The sequence below is a fragment of the Danio rerio genome, chromosome 17 (genome assembly GCF_052040795.2).
Source record: "Danio rerio strain M-AB ecotype USA chromosome 17, GRCz13ab, whole genome shotgun sequence".
Taxonomy (NCBI): domain Eukaryota; kingdom Metazoa; phylum Chordata; class Actinopteri; order Cypriniformes; family Danionidae; genus Danio; species Danio rerio.
In genome coordinates, this window is record NC_141037.1 from 59077501 (window position 1) to 59097500 (window position 20000).

The following is a 20000-nucleotide window of genomic DNA, read 5'->3' on the forward strand; positions in this document are numbered from 1 at the left end:
TTTTTTTCTGATCCATTATCATCAGCGCGAGTCCTGCGGGGCGTTTGGTTAACACATTAAACAGTCTTACAGGCGTTCGGAGGCAAGTGGAAGAAAGCCTCATATTTTAGTGCTGACGGCCACAAAAAACCCCAATGACAGATTATTCCACGTCATTGCTTTACATGCCTTGTGGCACCAGATGAAAAGGGCTTATTCACTTAATTCAGACAGAATTTCCATATTATTTTGATGTCTGTGCACTGATGCGAGCGCCGGGGATGAGTTTACACGGGTGCATCGGACCATAGTCCACAATTACTCTAGTCTGCTGCTGTTGTGCGTTTGGCTGCTCTCAACTAAAACTCTGAGAACTAAACTCAGACTAAAGCCGTTTCTACAGGAGTCGTCAGTCTTTCCATTACAGGCTGGTTAAACTGATTCCCAGGGGTGCATTTCTGACATTTATATGAGGGAAAAGTGCCAAACCTGTGCATCATCTTGGGATAATTATTAAACATTTTCAATAGATGCAATCAGAATAATAGGATTACACTGCAAAAAAGCCTTTCTTACTTAGATTTTTTGTCTTGTTTCTAGTCCAAATATCTAATTTCTCATTCATTATCCTTTATTTATCAGGTATCACCACAGCGGAATGAACCACCAACTATTTAAGCATATGTTTACGCAGCGGATGCCCTTCCAGCCGCAACACAGCACCCAGAGGAAACCCACGCCAACACAGGGAGAACATGCAAACTCCTCACAGAAATCCCATGCCACTCGCATATAAAAATAATAAATGTAATAAAAATGTTATGAGCAAACTCAAAAGTGGCGTTTAGAAGTATTTACATACTTTTATACTTTACATATGTTTATTGCTCGATGCCGTGAATGCGTTCACAACTGGATGAATGATGTTATGAGACTGATGTTTTAAATGGACTAAAAAGACTGGGTTGTTGTAACCCAAATGTTGGGTCAAATATGGACAAAAAATATATAATTTGTATTTTTTTATTTTTTTTTTATATAATTTTTTTTTTGAATGAAATGAAAATAACACTTTTTAAGACAACCTTTGGATTTCTGCATGTTTGACCCAGCGTTAGGTTATAACAACCCAGCAGATTTTAGAGTGTTATTCTTCCAATTGCATCTATTGAAATCAATTCTAATGTGTTAAGCGTGTACAAATATTAAATATGATAAAAATAATATGAACTTAAAATGGCATTTAGATGTTCCCCAACCAAAAGATTTATCCAGATTTGACCCAGCATTAGGTTACAACAACCCAGATGTTTTAAGAGTGTGTGGTGTCATTATTCTAATTGCATCTTTCAAAAACAATTATAATGTTTAAAGTGTCTAAAAATATTATGAGCAAACTCAAAAGGCCCACAAAGTATTTACACATGCGGTTTATTGCTGCTCAAATATGCCATGAATGCATTTACAACTGGATGAATGATGTCTGCGGGCACTGTCACTGGTTTGAGTCTCGGCTGGGTCAGTTGGTGTTTCTGTGTGGAGTTTGCATGTTCTCCCTGTGTTGGTGTGGGTTTCCTCCAGGTGCTCCGGTTTCCCCCACAGTCCAAACACATGCGCTATAGGGGAACTGATCAACTACACTGGCCGTAGTGTATGAGTGTGTGTGTGTGTGTGTGTGTGTGTGTGTGTGTGTGTGTGTGTGTGTGTGTGTGTAAGTGACAGGTGAATCTCCGCATCAGTGTCTTGGATTCTCTTCCTCTGAGCGTGTGTGTCGTCTGGTGTGTGTGTAATGGCGTGTGCATGTCTGGCCTAATAATGTGCTTTATGCTGGAGGCCTGCAGCGGTTCTGTGAGCTGCGCTGTTGTCGGACACGGCCGAAACAAAGGCTGTTCTGTTGAAGGGGAAAAGGTTCAAATGAACGTCGGCCCTAAATTATTGACAGCGAGACGTTCCCTGGAGCCGTGAGTAAATGAGCGCTGTCACTGTTCACATGCTGTCACTGCATTAAAGCAGCCGCACGTGGGCCATAAAGAGACGCCGCTCACTTCTGAAGCAGGTCAGCACTCCTGATGGGTAGTTAGAGACAGAAAGAGAGCAGTTAACCTCAACACTGCTGGATCTCCTCCAGTCATGCAGTTCTCTGTGGCCATTGTGCAGTTCAAGAGCTCAGAACTGATCGTTTTCAGTCACGTGAGCTGTGCGGAGATCAGGTGAGTAAAACAATAATGTGCTGTAATGGCAGCTACACTGGGATCTCCACAGAACCGCAACACAAACAGCACATATTTGCATCTGAATCAAGCTGCGAATATTTGATCACATATCAACAGAACAGAACCAGAACATGATCACAGACTGTAGACTTTGGAAACTTATGATCCATATACTGCACCCGCAACCGTTTATCAGTCATCCAAAACCATCATGTCCCAACATCTACCTACTCTAGGCCGAAATCAGAGCATCAGCTCGAGTTCAGAGTACCCTAACCATGAGGAATTGCACTTCAGGGTCAAGTCAGGGGATAGAGTGCTGGATGGATGCTGGAAAACTGGTGATGACCTGTCGGAGACTAGTGATGACCTGTGGGAGACTAGTGATGACCTGTGGGAGACTAGTGATGACCTGTGGGAGACTAGTGATGACCTGTGGGAGACTAGTGATGACCTGTGGGAGACTAGTGATGACCTGTGGGAGACTAGTGATGACCTGTGGGTAGACTAGTGATGACCTGTGGGAGACTAGTGATGACCTGTGGGAGACTAGTGATGACCTGTGGGAGACTAGTGATGACCTGTGGGAGACTAGCGATGACCTGTGGGAGACTAGCGATGACCTGTGGGAGACTAGTGATGACCTGTGGGAGACTAGTGATGACCTGTGGAAGACTATTGATGACCTGTGGGAGACTAGCGATGACCTGTGGGAGACTAGCGATGACCTGTGGGAGACTAGTGATGACCTGTGAGAAACTAATGATGACCGGAGGAAACTAGTGATGACCTGTGGAAGACTAGTGATGACCTGTGAGAGACTATTGATTTGTTTTGAGATACTAATCATGTTCTTTTAGAGATTTGGCTGTCTGATGCCCCTTAGTAATCACTATTCTACTCTATACTAGAGTATCAACTGACATTTATTTCATAGATTGAATCCTGATTACAATATTTCTATAAACAAGGTCAAGTATTTCTAAATTGTCTAGCTTGCACTGTAGAGCTATGTTTTATTCATTTACTGTTCAAGCTGCAGAAAATCATTCAAGTGTAGTGCTGCCAAACAACATTTGCACTCTTTGGTGTTTGGTGTGTTTTGAGGTTGTTTTTGATTGAGCAGACATGACATTTCACCACGGAAGATGCAGATCACACAGAGTAGATGAAGGAAAGGTGACAGAGGGACTCTTGGATTTCCCTTTAATGAAGCCACATGCGTTTCGTCTGCTCACACTAATCACTGCGTGGTCCATTAAGGGCTGAAGCCCTGCTATTAAAGGCTCGATCTGCAGCGTCAGCTCGGATGTGCACATGAGTGTAAGTCAAACCCCCCAAACGCCTTCAGAGCATCTCTGAGGCCACAATAACCATCATCAGTTAAAGCCAACAGATCCATTACACGTGCCTCAGCCCTGCATTACTATAATATCATCAATTCCCAGAGTGCCGCGGCCCATTCCGCAGCCTATCAATTATTAATACGCCACCTCACGGCTAATGTTTGCCCTGAATTATTTAAATGTATCTTCATGTATCAATAAACATAAATGTTAAACAAAGACTTGCCATGAAGACACTGAATAAGGGAAGTTTATGGGATGCTTTGTATCGCCCTCGGTGACTAATTGACGCAATATGCCTTTTACGAGGCAGAGAATGGATTTGAAAAACTTATTTATCCCGCTGAGGATACGGATGTTGGGCTGATGTCCATTTCTCTCAAGTGGTTTTAATCAGTTTTGTGCCGCATGATGTGATGTGGCTGTAAGTGCATCATCCCAGCTGACAAATGCGTGTTCTAGAAGCATTGCGGAACAGTGATTTGCACTGTTTCTAAATATTTAAGAATGTGCACTATTCTGCTCGTTTGAATGTGACTCGGTGCAAAGTTCTCCAAAGCTTATGTTTCCTCACAATGTGAAGTTTATTTATATACTAATGTGGAGAGGATCACGTGCTTATGATTGCTTGTGGCCGGTCCCGCATTATTCACTTTGTAAATCACCAATCAGACGATTCCTAAGCCACACTGTAAAAAAAAAACTAATTTTACAGAAAATATCCTTAAATTTTTTACAGTAATTTTTTGTCATTTCACATTATATTCAAAACTTAGTTAAATGACAACCAATCTCTCTAAATTAACCGTTTGACTTTCATTTTAGGTACTTTATTATTAAAGACAAATTGCTGACATTTGTGTTTTTTATACAGGGAAATTACAGTATTATTTATACAGTATTTTTTCTGTTATTTTAAATTATATTCAAAAGTTCGTAAAAATTACAAACATTATCTGTAAATTAACGGCTTGACTGTTATTTTATGTACTATATAAGTAATGACAAATTGCAGCAATTTGTCTGTTCTTTACAAAAAAATTTACATATTATTTACAGTGTTTTTTCCTGTTTTTGTAAGTACATTTAAAATTACGTAAAATTAAAGTAATAAATTGTAATTACTTGCTCTTTAATAAAAAAAAAAATCGTAAAAGAAGGTTAATCACTGGCAGCTACGGCTGCCAAACAAAAACCATAAAATTACGGTAAAATTTCTTTGTTGAAAAAAAGTACAAAAAATATCTACAGATGTTTTCATTAAAATGTTTACAGAGAAACACTGTTATTTTACAGACTTTTCCTAGATAATTAATTTTTTTACAATTTGTTTTCTCACAGTGCACTATAAACACCCTCAGCTCCATATCACAGCCATCTTCATTTTGAAGAATCCCCCTTCCACCCCTTCTCCTCCTCCTTTCCTAGATGGATGGCGCGGTGGCCCAGTGGTTAGCACTGTTGCCTCACAGCAAGAACATCACTGGTTCTAGTTCTTACCAAGCCAGCCGACGTTTCTGTGCAGAGTTTACATGTTCTCCCCGTGCTCACGTGGGTTTCCCCCGGGTTCCCTGGTTTCCTCCCACCGTCCAAAAACATGCAAAAATGCCAAAGGGCACTCTCATGCAGAAACTCCAAACAACCCCAAAGAAGAAACCCAGGAAACACCCATAATATTGTATTGCACACCGAACATTAAACTGCTTTTATTAATTCAACGTAACATGACTACAGAATCATCTCACAGAAGCGTTTATTTCAAACACTCGACTGAAGTGAGTGAGTTTGGAGTACAAACGTTATTATTTTCATGTTGAGTTGTAGTCGCGACACAAACAGCTGTCACTACCACAGCACCAATATCTCGATTTTATAATTAAGTAATGCTTTATTTTGATGGTCTGATTGAGTATTATTAGACTGCAGTGGTGGAGAGAGTACTGAAAAATCATACTGAAGTAAAAGTATTATTACTTGCCTAAAAATGTAGTGCAGTAGAGTAAAAGTATCTGCTGTAAATATTACTCAAAGTATGAGTAAAAAGACCTTCCAAAAGTACTCAAGAGTAGTGAGTGTTGCGCTGTTAAAAGCGATTGCATTTACATGTAATTTGTGGATGTGTGTAAACGTAACATTCTGTAGTGCATTTAGTCATAAGACGTTAATATAAGGTTAAAATTAGTTTGTGATGTCTGGTGACCAAAATTCAATATCTAGCCAGCGTCTAAGGACAACGTTATTGTGATCTCCAGTAAAGACGTCAAATGACGCTGATATTTGGTTGATTTTAGGTTGTGTTGGAAAGTGACCAAAATCCATCATCGAGCCAACATCTTAAACCAACGTCATATTGCCGTTAAATGCTGACATTTATTCTGACATTATTACAGTAACGTCCACACAACCTCAAGCTGTAACATTATTAGATGCTAATATTTGGTAGATTTTAGGTTGGACGTTGGACATTGATGCCAGATTTACAGTGTGTTGAGTTCTGATGTCAACCCACTTTTAATGTCCGAACAAAATGCAATGTCTCCACAACATTGGGGTACAACGTCAATCTGACATCACAACGCCATTTTGGTCATCATACCAAAGTAAAAATCTGCCATCTTCTCATCAGTGACAACATGTGAACAGTCTCTGATTCAATGAGTGTGAAGATTTTAAACATCTTCTTGGACACTTTTAATGCTTCCAATCAGTTTGCAGCATTTATAAAGCGTGCATGTCTTGAGTTCATCATGATGCGGCTTACCTTTAGTGTGTGATTTGATTGGACAGGAATCACAGAACTGATTTATATAATCCCCATAGACAAGAAGTAATACAGTAGTGGAGTAAAAGTACAGATACTGCACTAAAAATGCACTCAAGGCAAAGTTAAAAACTACTTAGTATATTACAATTCCTGAGAAGAACTACTCAATTACAGTCATCTGAGTATTTGTAGTTAGTTACTCTACACCACTGGTAGACTGTCTGCTTAATATCTGCTGATACTGCTGCCAGACAGGCATTTAACTGACTATAAGAAACTGTGCAAGTACATGTCAGCTTACACTAACCCCAACCTAACAGTCTACTGGTAATCTAATGAGAATTAGGTGACATGCAGATGCAACATTACCTAAATTCAACAAACAGAACATCAAAATAAAGTGTGAGCTATTATTTTAAGATTAAATCGATATTGGGTTTGATTTGAGCGCTATTTTGCATAGCTGGTCAGTGAACTACCCTGAAAGTGCTTGCTGGAGGTCAACTAGAACTGGCTATACTTGCAAAATGTGCATTGAAATTGCCTTCACCTAGTCTCCCAGCCCTATTAATAATCTTAATATAATCGCTGTTACTAACCCTTGGCTGTTTTAGCTGATTTAGTGTTCATTTGTTTGATTTGTACATATCAAATTCACTATGAATGGATTATCAATATTATTTTAACATTTGCATCTGCATTTCCAAATATTGTGAGCAAATGTGTTATGTGAGGATCCCCCGCATGGAGAAGGGAAATGAAAGCGTCTTGTGAGAGGTTCAACCTGTTGAGAGAGGTAATGAACGGCAGCTCTGTTTGCTCCGCGTCGAAACACAGAACCATCCCACTCTCCAGCTCTTGACGGATGGGTGAAAACATTGGAAAGTCCAGTGAAAACACTCTCCGGGCCGTTATGAATGACCTGCTGGAGAACAAACAGTGCAGGACAAGCTGGATCTGCCTCAGTCTGCTCCATTTCCAGGCAGGAATGAGGGAAATCCCTGGTCCCAGAGACGCTCCGGCGAAGGAAATGATGGAGCACTGCGTGAGAGCAGGAATGATGCTGGTAGTCGGAGTGCTGGTATTCCTCAATACACACAGACCTGACAGCCAAAACCAAACATGGAGCTTCAGCGCAAAACAGCATCTGCATAATCAACCTCTACGTCCTCCTTCACACACTCTATATAGCTGACGTTTAGAAAACTCAACCAGACTCACGGATATCAGAAAACACTCCCAACTTATGTTTCAAGTTGTCATTAAGCAAAAGTTGAAAATGTTCTTTTTTCAACACGGGCTCATTCTAATAACGTACCCCTATATACATTCCTGGAGATCACGAATTATGTAGCCAGAGGTGTGTATGGCTGCATTTAGTCTTTTTTGAGAATGTGGTAAAAACTCGTGGAAACACATGGTAAAAATCAGGAGACTTTTCTTTTTCTGGATTTATTTTGGAAACACTGTTGTTTAGGGTTAGGGGTTAGGGTTAGGGTTAGGGAAGGCAGTGGGCAGATCAATTAGTACTTTTGAAAACACTATTGGTTGGGTTAGGGAAGGATAAAGGTGGGTCAGTCGATCATTCAATCAGTGTCACGGTCACCAGAAATCCAGCCTCTGCAGATCACTAACGGACTACAAATCTGCTAGTATGAGGACTACAAGTTCCAGTCATGCAACACACATGTTGTAAAGGCATTGTAATGTCATAGAAACAGATAACAACACTCAGCAACTTCTGTGTGTTTGTGTGCTGTATAAATAGTCCAGTAATCAATCCATGAGCAGCTTCAGCTGTGGGAGTATAATCAATGGAAAAACAAATATTACATTTTTTTTTCATGGCTTCATAATGTATAACTTTTTATATTTTTTAACCTGTAACTTCCCCTTTCACCACAGTAAAGCTCAAAGTGTCTTCTTTCCAATGATACCCAGTGTGTTTGTAGCTTACTGGAGTCAGGAACTGTTAGGTTAGTTAGGTAGGTGTAAATGCCACAAATTCTTGTTTGTGTGGAGTTTGCATGTTCTCCCCGTATTGGCGTGGGTTTCCTCCGGGTGCTCCGGTTTCCCCAAAAAGTCCAAACACATGCTATAGAGGAACTGGGTAGCTAAATTGTCTGTGGTGTAGGAGTGTGAATGAGTGTGTATGAATGTTTTCTAGTAATGGGTTGCAGCTTTAAGGGCATCCACTGTGTAAAACATATGCTGGATACGTTGGCGGTTCTGATTAATGAAGGAACAAAGCCTAAAAGAAAATGAATGAATAAATAAATGAATGTATGAATGAATGAATGAATGAATGAATGAAATGCTATGAGAATGATCAGCTCAGGTACTGATTATGTGCTATATTCAGTGTTAAATGCTCCCAATGTGAGTTTAATACCATTTCACGCAACATTTATTGCCATACTACTGAAAGCAGCAGATAGTTCACCTCAGGTCTTGAAAATAAACTGAAAATGAAAGTCAGAACTGTGACTCCAACAACATCAGTCACTCAGTGGCCTGTTAAAGTTTTTAAAAGAGGTGTTTTTGAAAATGACCTTCCATAGTGTTACACTAGAGTCAAGTGAAATATCCAGCTAAGGCTTAAATCTGAAAGTGCACAGTGTTTAAAACTAACGATTCAATTATAAAAGAGTCAACTCATAGTGCTTCAAAGGAATCATCTTGATAACGAGTCTTTAGCCGTTTTGGCGTGACGTCAATACGAAACTTAAGCCCCGCCCAATTGATGCGCAAACCCAGGAAAATTGGAACCTGTGGCCCCGCCCACAAAACTGTAGCAGATCCCGGTTGAATCAAGTCGTGAAGACTCTGGATGTTACTGTAAGTGTGATGGAAAGCTAGGGTTATTTTCTCTACCCAAAGATGAGGCTGTAAAGAGTCAGTGGTTGAGGTTTATTTTTGCGCTATGGAGGGGTTTAGAATATGGCTGAATGAATCATATGGGAGTCGCTGGGATAATTAGGTAAAAATAAATGCATATTATAAGACAATGAAAGTGTTTTTTGACCGTGAATGCATATCAGCCTGTTGTTGGAGACCCTTAAAACCAAAATATGACCCTTTTTAATGTATAATAGGGGCTCTATAATTAATTGATGACCCCTTACCATTTCATTGGGAGTGCAGGGGCTGGGGTTAAATGTTTCTGTTGCATCTGATTGCTCCTTGTAACGTTGCATGTAGTTCAAACTATTGATCTCCAACAAAGTTGAGCAAACACTTGTCACCAGATCATGTATTTCCAAAATGATGACAGTCCAGCTGTGCATTAAACAGCTGGAAAACAGATCCCAGGACCACATGAGTTCTTCATTCATATCCCTTTGGCTTAGTTCCTTTATTCATCAGCGGTGGCCACAGTGGAATGAACCACCAACTTATCCAGCATATGTTTTACGCAGCGAATGCTCTTCCAGCTGCAACCCATCACTGGGAAACACCCATACACATTCATTCACACGCAGACACTCATACACTGTGGCCAGTTTAGTTCAGTTCCCCTATAGCGCATGTGTTTGGACTGTGGGGAAACTGGAGCACCAGGAGGAAACCCACGCCAACACGGGGAGAACATGCAAACTCCACATAGAAGCACTCAACTGAGCCAGCCGAGGCTCGAACCAGTGGCCTTCTTGCTGTGAGGCGACCACTGAGCCACCATGTCGCCACTATAATCGGTGATTTCAGGATTTTATTTCTGGTCTTGCTTCATCTTGATGGTCCCTAATGCACATCGTCTGCACATCGTGCAGACACAACTCCACCAGCAGACACTTAGCTGCTTGGCACCAGCCTGGAGTGCACTGCTCAGTGTAAATCTTGCATTAAACAGAGAGAGCGCTGCATTCATTCATGTAAAATGTTCATTCAGACATTACCAAACCAGCTCTCCGGTGTCAGGGAATGACTGCAGGGTTGTGAATGATGGTGTTTTCTCTTCTGTTGAGTTGCACAGGCGCAGATAGCTGGAGTAGAGTCTCGGACACCCTGCTGAATTTGAGGATTGGGATGTTTCACAGTTCATCAGGCGGCTGATGTGACGCTGGAGAGAGCTGGTGGCTGTTTGCCAGGTCGCACACAAACAAACCCAGCTTCAATTATCCCAGTTTGTCAGGACAGCTGCGAGTCCACAGTTCACACACATACCTCACCTCCGCTAATGCCGTCAGTAATGCTAACCTGCCGATACGTACAGTCGAGCTGAGCATCCACAGCTTTGATCAGCTCCTGCTAGAGCATTAGCATATTTATTCACAGCGCAGTCTCACAACAAACAATTCAGCCATTATTCTCTTTCATGTGCTGGTGTTGAAGTGAAAGTGCGGTGGTGGTGCTGACCGCCGCTAACACGCCGGGAGTGAAGACACCGCATTAATATTTCAGTTCCTCTCATGGAGGGAAGTGCTAAATATCCTGAATATGCAGCGAGCTCCGCACTTCTCCTGCTCTGCTCTTGAGGGAACGTCTCTGGATGTTTCGCCTCTCTGTACTCTGGCGATTTTAGTAAACACTATTTTTTGTTTATTCCACTCAGACAAAGTTGCTGAAGGCAGCTGGGCTGATTTGTTCAAGTCTGGGTTGATAATCGGTCATAACCTGTAACCCAGCAGTGCTGCAAACCAAACAATCTATCAGTGATGGCCACTCGCAACGACAAGAGTTCAGTTCCCTGAACAGTTCTTCACTTGAGTGGCATACATTTTATAAAGGATGCCCTTTCGGCTGCAACCCAGCACTGGGAAACACCCATACACACTCACTCACTCACACACACTCATACACTACAGCCAATGTAGATCATCAATTCCCCTATAGTGCATGTGTTTGGACCCAGCCCATGCGCTACGCAACTCGATTTGTGTAGATTGTGTTAACGTTTGGCTAGATTTGTGTGTATTTTGTCAACGTTTGGCTAGATTTGTGTGAATTTTGTCAACGTTTGGCTAGATTTGTGTGTATTTTGTCAACATTTGGTTATATTTGTGTGTATTTTGTCAACTTTGGTTATATTTGTGTGTATTTTGTCAACGTTTGGTTATATTTGTGTGTATTTTGTCAACGTTTGGCTAGATTTGTGTGTATATTGTCAACGTTTGGTTATATTTGTGTGTATTTTGTCAACGTTTTGCTAGATTTGTGTGTATTTTGTCAACGTTTGGCTAGATTTGTATTTTGTAAACGTTTGGATAGATTTGTGTGTTTTTTGTCAACATTTGGTTATATTTGTGTGTATTTTGTCAACGTTTGGTTATATTTGTGTGTATTTTGTCAACGTTTTGCTAGATTTGTGTGTATTTTGTCAACGTTTGGCTAGATTTGTGTGTATTTTGTCAACGTTTGGCTAGATTTGTGTGTATTTTGTCAACGTTTGGCTAGATTTGTGTGTATTTTGTTAACGTTTGGTTAGATTTGTGTGTATTTTGTTAACGTTTGGTTAGATTTGTGTGTATTTTGTTAACGTTTGGCTAGATTTGTGTGTATTTTGTCAACGTTTGGCTAGATTTGTGTGAATTTTGTCAACGTTTGGCTAGATTTGTGTGTATTTTGTCAACATTTGGTTATATTTGTGTGTATTTTGTCAACGTTTGGTTATATTTGTGTGTATTTTGTCAACGTTTGGCTAGATTTGTGTGTATATTGTCAACGTTTGGCTAGATTTGTGTGTATTTTGTCAACGTTTTGCTAGATTTGTGTGTATTTTGTCAACGTTTGGCTAGATTTGTATTTTGTAAACGTTTGGATAGATTTGTGTGTTTTTTGTCAACATTTGGTTATATTTGTGTGTATTTTGTCAACGTTTGGTTATATTTGTGTGTATTTTGTCAACGTTTTGCTAGATTTGTGTGTATTTTGTCAACGTTTGGCTAGATTTGTGTGTATTTTGTCAACGTTTGGCTAGATTTGTGTGTATTTTGTCAACGTTTGGCTAGATTTGTGTGTATTTTGTTAACGTTTGGTTAGATTTGTGTGTATTTTGTTAACGTTTGGCTAGATTTGTGTGTATTTTGTCAACGTTTGGCTAGATTTGTGTGAATTTTTTTTCAACGTTTGGCTAGATTTGTGTGTATTTTGTCAACATTTGGTTATATTTGTGTGTATTTTGTCAACTTTGGTTATATTTGTGTGTATTTTGTCAACGTTTGGTTATATTTGTGTGTATTTTGTCAACGTTTGGCTAGATTTGTGTGTATATTGTCAACGTTTGGTTATATTTGTGTGTATTTTGTCAACGTTTTGCTAGATTTGTGTGTATTTTGTCAACGTTTGGCTAGATTTGTATTTTGTCAACGTTTGGATAGATTTGTGTGTTTTTTGTCAACATTTGGTTAGATTTGTGTGTATTTTGTCAACGTTTGGTTATATTTGTGTGTATTTTGTCAACGTTTTGCTAGATTTGTGTGTATTTTGTCAACGTTTGGCTAGATTTGTGTGTATTTTGTCAACGTTTGGCTAGATTTGTGTGTATTTTGTTAACGTTTGGTTAGATTTGTGTGTATTTTGTTAACGTTTGGTTAGATTTGTGTGTATTTTGTTAACGTTTGGTTAGATTTGTGTGTATTTTGTTAACGTTTGGATAGATTTGTGTGTTTTTTGTCAACATTTGGTTAGATTTGTGTGTATTTTGTCAACGTTTTGCTAGATTTGTGTGTATTTTGTCAACGTTTGGCTAGATTTGTGTGTATTTTGTCAACGTTTGGCTAGATTTGTGTGTATTTTGTTAACGTTTGGTTAGATTTGTGTGTATTTTGTTAACGTTTGGTTAGATTTGTGTGTATTTTGTTAACGTTTGGCTAGATTTGTGTGTATTTTGTCAACTTTGGTTATATTTGTGTGTATTTTGTCAACGTTTGGTTATATTTGTGTGTATTTTGTCAACATTTGGTTATATTTGTGTGTATTTTGTCAACTTTGGTTATATTTGTGTGTATTTTGTCAACGTTTGGTTATATTTGTGTGTATTTTGTCAACGTTTGGCTAGATTTGTGTGTATATTGTCAACGTTTGGTTATATTTGTGTGTATTTTGTCAACGTTTTGCTAGATTTGTGTGTATTTTGTCAACGTTTGGCTAGATTTGTATTTTGTAAACGTTTGGATAGATTTGTGTGTTTTTTGTCAACATTTGGTTATATTTGTGTGTATTTTGTCAACGTTTGGTTATATTTGTGTGTATTTTGTCAACGTTTTGCTAGATTTGTGTGTATTTTGTCAACGTTTGGCTAGATTTGTGTGTATTTTGTCAACGTTTGGCTAGATTTGTGTGTATTTTGTCAACGTTTGGCTAGATTTGTGTGTATTTTGTTAACGTTTGGTTAGATTTGTGTGTATTTTGTTAACGTTTGGTTAGATTTGTGTGTATTTTGTTAACGTTTGGCTAGATTTGTGTGTATTTTGTCAACGTTTGGCTAGATTTGTGTGAATTTTGTCAACGTTTGGCTAGATTTGTGTGTATTTTGTCAACATTTGGTTATATTTGTGTGTATTTTGTCAACGTTTGGTTATATTTGTGTGTATTTTGTCAACGTTTGGCTAGATTTGTGTGTATATTGTCAACGTTTGGTTATATTTGTGTGTATTTTGTCAACGTTTTGCTAGATTTGTGTGTATTTTGTCAACGTTTGGCTAGATTTGTATTTTGTAAACGTTTGGATAGATTTGTGTGTTTTTTGTCAACATTTGGTTATATTTGTGTGTATTTTGTCAACGTTTGGTTATATTTGTGTGTATTTTGTCAACGTTTTGCTAGATTTGTGTGTATTTTGTCAACGTTTGGCTAGATTTGTGTGTATTTTGTCAACGTTTGGCTAGATTTGTGTGTATTTTGTCAACGTTTGGCTAGATTTGTGTGTATTTTGTCAACGTTTGGCTAGATTTGTGTGTATTTTGTCAACGTTTGGCTAGATTTGTGTGTATTTTGTTAACGTTTGGCTAGATTTGTGTGTATTTTGTCAACGTTTGGCTAGATTTGTGTGAATTTTTTTTCAACGTTTGGCTAGATTTGTGTGTATTTTGTCAACATTTGGTTATATTTGTGTGTATTTTGTCAACTTTGGTTATATTTGTGTGTATTTTGTCAACGTTTGGTTATATTTGTGTGTATTTTGTCAACGTTTGGCTAGATTTGTGTGTATATTGTCAACGTTTGGTTATATTTGTGTGTATTTTGTCAACGTTTTGCTAGATTTGTGTGTATTTTGTCAACGTTTGGCTAGATTTGTATTTTGTCAACGTTTGGATAGATTTGTGTGTTTTTTGTCAACATTTGGTTAGATTTGTGTGTATTTTGTCAACGTTTGGTTATATTTGTGTGTATTTTGTCAACGTTTTGCTAGATTTGTGTGTATTTTGTCAACGTTTGGCTAGATTTGTGTGTATTTTGTCAACGTTTGGCTAGATTTGTGTGTATTTTGTTAACGTTTGGTTAGATTTGTGTGTATTTTGTTAACGTTTGGTTAGATTTGTGTGTATTTTGTTAACGTTTGGTTAGATTTGTGTGTATTTTGTTAACGTTTGGATAGATTTGTGTGTTTTTTGTCAACATTTGGTTAGATTTGTGTGTATTTTGTCAACGTTTTGCTAGATTTGTGTGTATTTTGTCAACGTTTGGCTAGATTTGTGTGTATTTTGTCAACGTTTGGCTAGATTTGTGTGTATTTTGTTAACGTTTGGTTAGATTTGTGTGTATTTTGTTAACGTTTGGTTAGATTTGTGTGTATTTTGTCAACGTTTATTTAGATTTTTGTTTATTTTGTTAACGTTTGGTTAAATCTGTGTGTATTTTGATAACGTTCAGTTAGATATGTGTGTATTTTGTTAACCTTTTGGTCAGAATAATGTGTATTTAAGGTTCTGGTCAGATTTGTATGCATTTTGTTACCATTTTTGTTAGATCAGTGTGTATTCTGTTGCTCTTGCTAATGAATCTTGATGTGTTCATATTAGTGAAGGATGTGTGCATACATCACACACTGAATCTCCCTCACATGAATCGTTTCCCCGGTCAGATTTGGCCGTGTCTCTGACATGAAGCCTTGGGCTGTGCAGCGGAACACAATTTCCAGCGAGCGGAGAGCAAATAAGAACATGCGAATCATAATTGACTCTGGGCGTGTTTAATCATTAATGTGGCGATTGTCTGACGGCTGTTGTTGTTGAGGACGTCTTCTCTAATTAGCTGCTGCGTTTGACCTGCTGAATCCTGCACAACATTACACTGGAGCCACCACGAATACTAAAAAACCCTCTGAGAAACACAAAGATGGTGATGTTAGATCTTTTCTGCACTGAAAACAATGCTTTTATTACTAGTTTTTGTCTTGTTTCTAGTCCAAATATCTAAAAATGATCTGCCAATGGGGTCAAAATCATCTTGATTTTCGCTTTGGATTAACATTGCTCTGCTTCCCCCATTGTCAGAGTATTTAGCTTGTTTTAAGGGAAAACTTGCTTCATTTTGGCTCATTATTTCTGATTATTTTCTTGTCTATAAAATGCTTCTTGGTTTAAGAAGTTTTAGATATCTTCACTAGAAACAAAACAACTTCTCCAGTGCATTAAAGCATGTATATGTTTCTATAAGTACATTGTTGTTGCACACAGTGGTGCATACTGTAAGGTTTTTGGAGTTTAAAAGTGGTCTATTAGTATGTTTTGGTCACACTTTAATTTAATGTACAGTTCATGCTATTAACTAAGACTTTTAGCTCAATTAACTACTAATTAGCTGCTTATTATTATTAATAGTTTGTAAGGTAGTCAACACAGGCTCTTTCTGAACACGTAGCCGCGTATTCTCTTCTGGACTTCTCGAATTATGTAGCCAGAGGTACATATGTCTGCATTTCGTCTTTAAAAGGAACCCTACAGTGCGGTATGACGCCAATCTCTTTCACGCTACCAGCTGACTGTTTATATATGGACAGCTTTCCCCATTGTGACCAGTTTGGCTTTCCGCTTACATTGGCAGACTTGAGACGCAGAGAGGAGTTGACCTTGATGATGGGGTTTGAGTCTGGTGAAGAACGGTTCCAGAAAGCAGGTAAGACCACAACAGAAGCCAATAAATAAAATAAACAAGTAAATAGCAGGGTGCGAATGTGGTAAAATCTGAAAACGTGGAAAAATCAGGCGAGGGCTTTTTGGGTCAGTTGGGTTTAGGGAAAGAGGTGACTGGGGGTATCGGTCAGTCAGTCAGTCGACAGCAGCCTCTAGTGGATCTGTGTGAGAACAGCAGACACCAACGGCACTCGCGAGAGAAATTTGAGATCTGAAAAAGTGTACACAGCGCCTTCTGGTGCATTCGCGAAAACCAAAACTGCAAAAAAAAGAAAGAAAGCGTATCTCCTGGAGCATATTTGGCGCTCTCCAGAAATGTATACAGGGGTACACATCCATAATGAGCCTGGGTTGAAGGTAGTTGTTGTGTTTAGATGTTGTGCAGGATTAGAGATGTAGAATAAGATCATGTTTTATGAGTGTTAATAAACAGTTCATATCTTAATAATATGCAAATAATGAGCCTGTAGTAAATGGTGTGAATTGTACTTAAACTAAAGTGTTAACTGTGTGTGTTGCAGAAAATCATAGAGTGTGTGTTTTAAATGCGCACACAGATGCTGGTGATGACCTCACACTGTAGTAAATATTAGTATTTTTAAAATACGTCTTTCTGCATGTTTTATGAGCTCTTTTACTCATGAGAATCAAGAAGAACCCCCCAAAAACTGCTGTTAGTGTTCAGGTGGTCAAACTAAATAGGTGATGCATTGCATTGATCATTTTGTTAAGGTGAGTTGTTGCAAACTATTCATGAGAGCTGAATGTAAACTAAAGAGTAGTAATGATCTATGTAATGTGTGTGTTTAAACTCAGCCCAAATTATTGTTACCACTTACCTTAATAAGAATACAGGTGATCAGATGAATCATTGCTTTCAGTCCATTTGGTCCTTACAATGTAGGGGATACCAGACTCACACACACACACACACACACACACACACACACACACACACCCAAGCACAAACACATGCACGCAAACATTTATATACATACATATACACAAACACAGACAAACCCACACGCACACAAACTCTTTCACACACACACAGACACACATGCATGCACAGATACACATATATGTACACACAAACACAGACAAACCCACACACACACACATGCATGCACAGATACACACACACAAACACAGACTGACACACACATACACAAACACACCCACACATATTAATACACAAACAACCACAGAGACAGACAGACAGACAAACAAACCCACATGCACACAAACTCTATCACACAGACACACACACACACAGACACTGACGCTGCTCTGAGTTCTGCTGAGACTCATTGATTGTGAATGGCCGCAGGAGTCCATAAAGCCCTTACAGAGAACATAAACATTTTATCAGCCTCATACAGGGGTTAAAGAGACTGCAGCACTACCGGGATAATGAGCCTGTGCTCACACACACACACACACACACACACACACACACACACACCATCCTGATCCTCCTTTACACCTAATGCAGATTATACATCTCGTGTGTGTCTGTGTGTCAGGTTAACATGGTTTACAGGGACTGTGGAATGAACCACCAACTATTCCAGCATATGTTTACACAGCGGATGACCTTTCAGCTGTAACCCAGTACTGGGAAACACCCACAAAAACTCATTCACACATTTACTACTCCCAGTGTAGGTGATCAGTTCCCCTATAGCGCATGTGTTTGGACTGAAACCGGAGCACCCGGAGGAAACCCACGCCAACACGGGGAGAACATGCAAACTCCACACAGAAACACCAACTGACCCAGCCGAGACTCAAACCAGAGACCTTCCTGCTATTAAGCCACATCTCTAACCACTGAGCTACCGTGCTGCCTGTTGTCCCTATAATATACACCTTATGTTCAGGAGAGAAATAGATTTGATCTGCAGAATGAAATCATAGCAACACCCTAGCAACAGGACACGCCCCTCACAAGCTCCATTTAATGTTTTTCCCCCTCAACACACACACACACACACACACACACACACATTTGAAAGATTTCCAGCACTCTCGGGAGCTCTGTATGCGCTGGAGAAGCATGCCCTTTCCTGCAGCGCCGCGCTCCAAATTAAACACGACAGAACGGAAAAGCACACTGATTGCAAATTCAATTATGGCATCTTCATTTATTTGGGGTGGAGGGAGATATTGGATACAGAAACACACTGGAGAAATGCACTGCGAGATCGGCTCAGAGATACACAGAACGAGGTGTATATACAAGAACATCGGCTTCAGAATGACGAGAACTCGCTTTATACCCTCAGCTTCTTTCAGTTACACTCAGAACTGCGACAAAAATAATGTTTCTGTCTCGTTTCTAGCACAAATATCTAAAGATTCCTAAATCAAGAAGCATTTCCTGGTCAAATACAAAATAGTGTCTTATAAAATGTTGAAAAATGTCAAATAAATAAAATAAATTAGGGCGGCACGGTGGCGCAGTGGGTTGCACGATCACTTCACAGCAGGAAGGTCTCTGGTTTGAGTCTCGGCTGGGTCAGTTGGTGTTTCTGTGTGGAGTTTGCATGTTCTCTCCGTGTTGGCGTGGGTTTCCTCCGGGTGCTCCGGTTTCAGTCCAAACACATGCGGTACAGGGGAACTGATCAACTACACTGGCCGTAGTGTATGAGTGTACATAAGATTGTATGGGTGTTTCCCAATACTGGGTTGCAGCTGGAAGGTCATCTGCTGTGTAAACATATGCCAGAATAGTTGGCAGTTCATTCTGCTGTGGTGACCTCTGATTAATAAGGGATTAAGCTGAAGGAGAGTGAATGAGTGAATAATGACTGTGTTTACATTAGTGTGGTTGTGTTTAGGGTTGTGTTTGGGGTAGGCGGTGATAAAACACAATTGAATGGGTAGTTTAATAAACAATTGTGTGTATTATTACTGTTTCTACATTACTGTGAGGGCTAGGTTTATGGCTGGGGCAGATGAAACGTTAATAAAATAATGAATGGATGATCTATTTATAAATATATCATTAACTTTTGGCTGCAGCTGTATCCCTTTTAGCAAAGACATGTGTGAAAACACCAAATACACCAGCCGGATACACGCTGACCAGCGTCCTGATCAAGCCCAATGCCTGACCGTTGGCTTGGTGTGTTGTTGTTGTGGTCTAAATGAGCTGGTGTAGTGAGTCTGATGTAGGAGTGTGAGCGTGTGTGTGTGTTTTCTGTTGTTATTGGTGTGTAAGAGCGTGAAGATCAACGTCTGCAGTAAACAAAGAGTGCTGAAGCGCAGTGGAGACAGGTAAAGCACTATAACTAATTCATGTGTGTGTGTGTGTGTGTGTGTGTGTGTGTGTGTGTGTGTGTGTCAGAGCTGTCAGGCCTTCATTCAGCTGTCAGCCGTTTGACTGATGTACAAGCGCTGCTTTGCCCTTCCTGTGGTCTAATGCTGCGTGTCCTGACAGGAGAGCTCCACACACACACACACACACACACACACACACACACACACACACACACACACACACCCGAGAGACATCATTTATTGGTATAAAACAAAGCAGGTGAAGAGTGCAGGAGGAGTGAAGCGCTGACTGATGGAGTCGACTGACCGCTGCTCTCTGTTACCTGACTGGACCTTCATG

At 39.5% G+C, this 20000-nt stretch overlaps 1 long non-coding RNA gene across 1 annotated transcript in view; it reads right to left on the reverse strand.

The window, feature by feature from the left end:
• Positions 1-5275: 5275 nt before the first annotated feature.
• Positions 5276-20000, reverse strand: part of LOC141378402 (uncharacterized) — a 17002-nt gene continuing 2277 nt past the window's right edge. Inside the window, exons 2-3 of the long non-coding RNA XR_015513972.1 lie at positions 17215-17719; positions 5276-7405 (exon numbers count right to left, since the gene is read on the reverse strand). This is a non-coding gene — a long non-coding RNA (uncharacterized LOC141378402). The remainder of the gene's footprint in view (positions 7406-17214; positions 17720-20000) is intronic.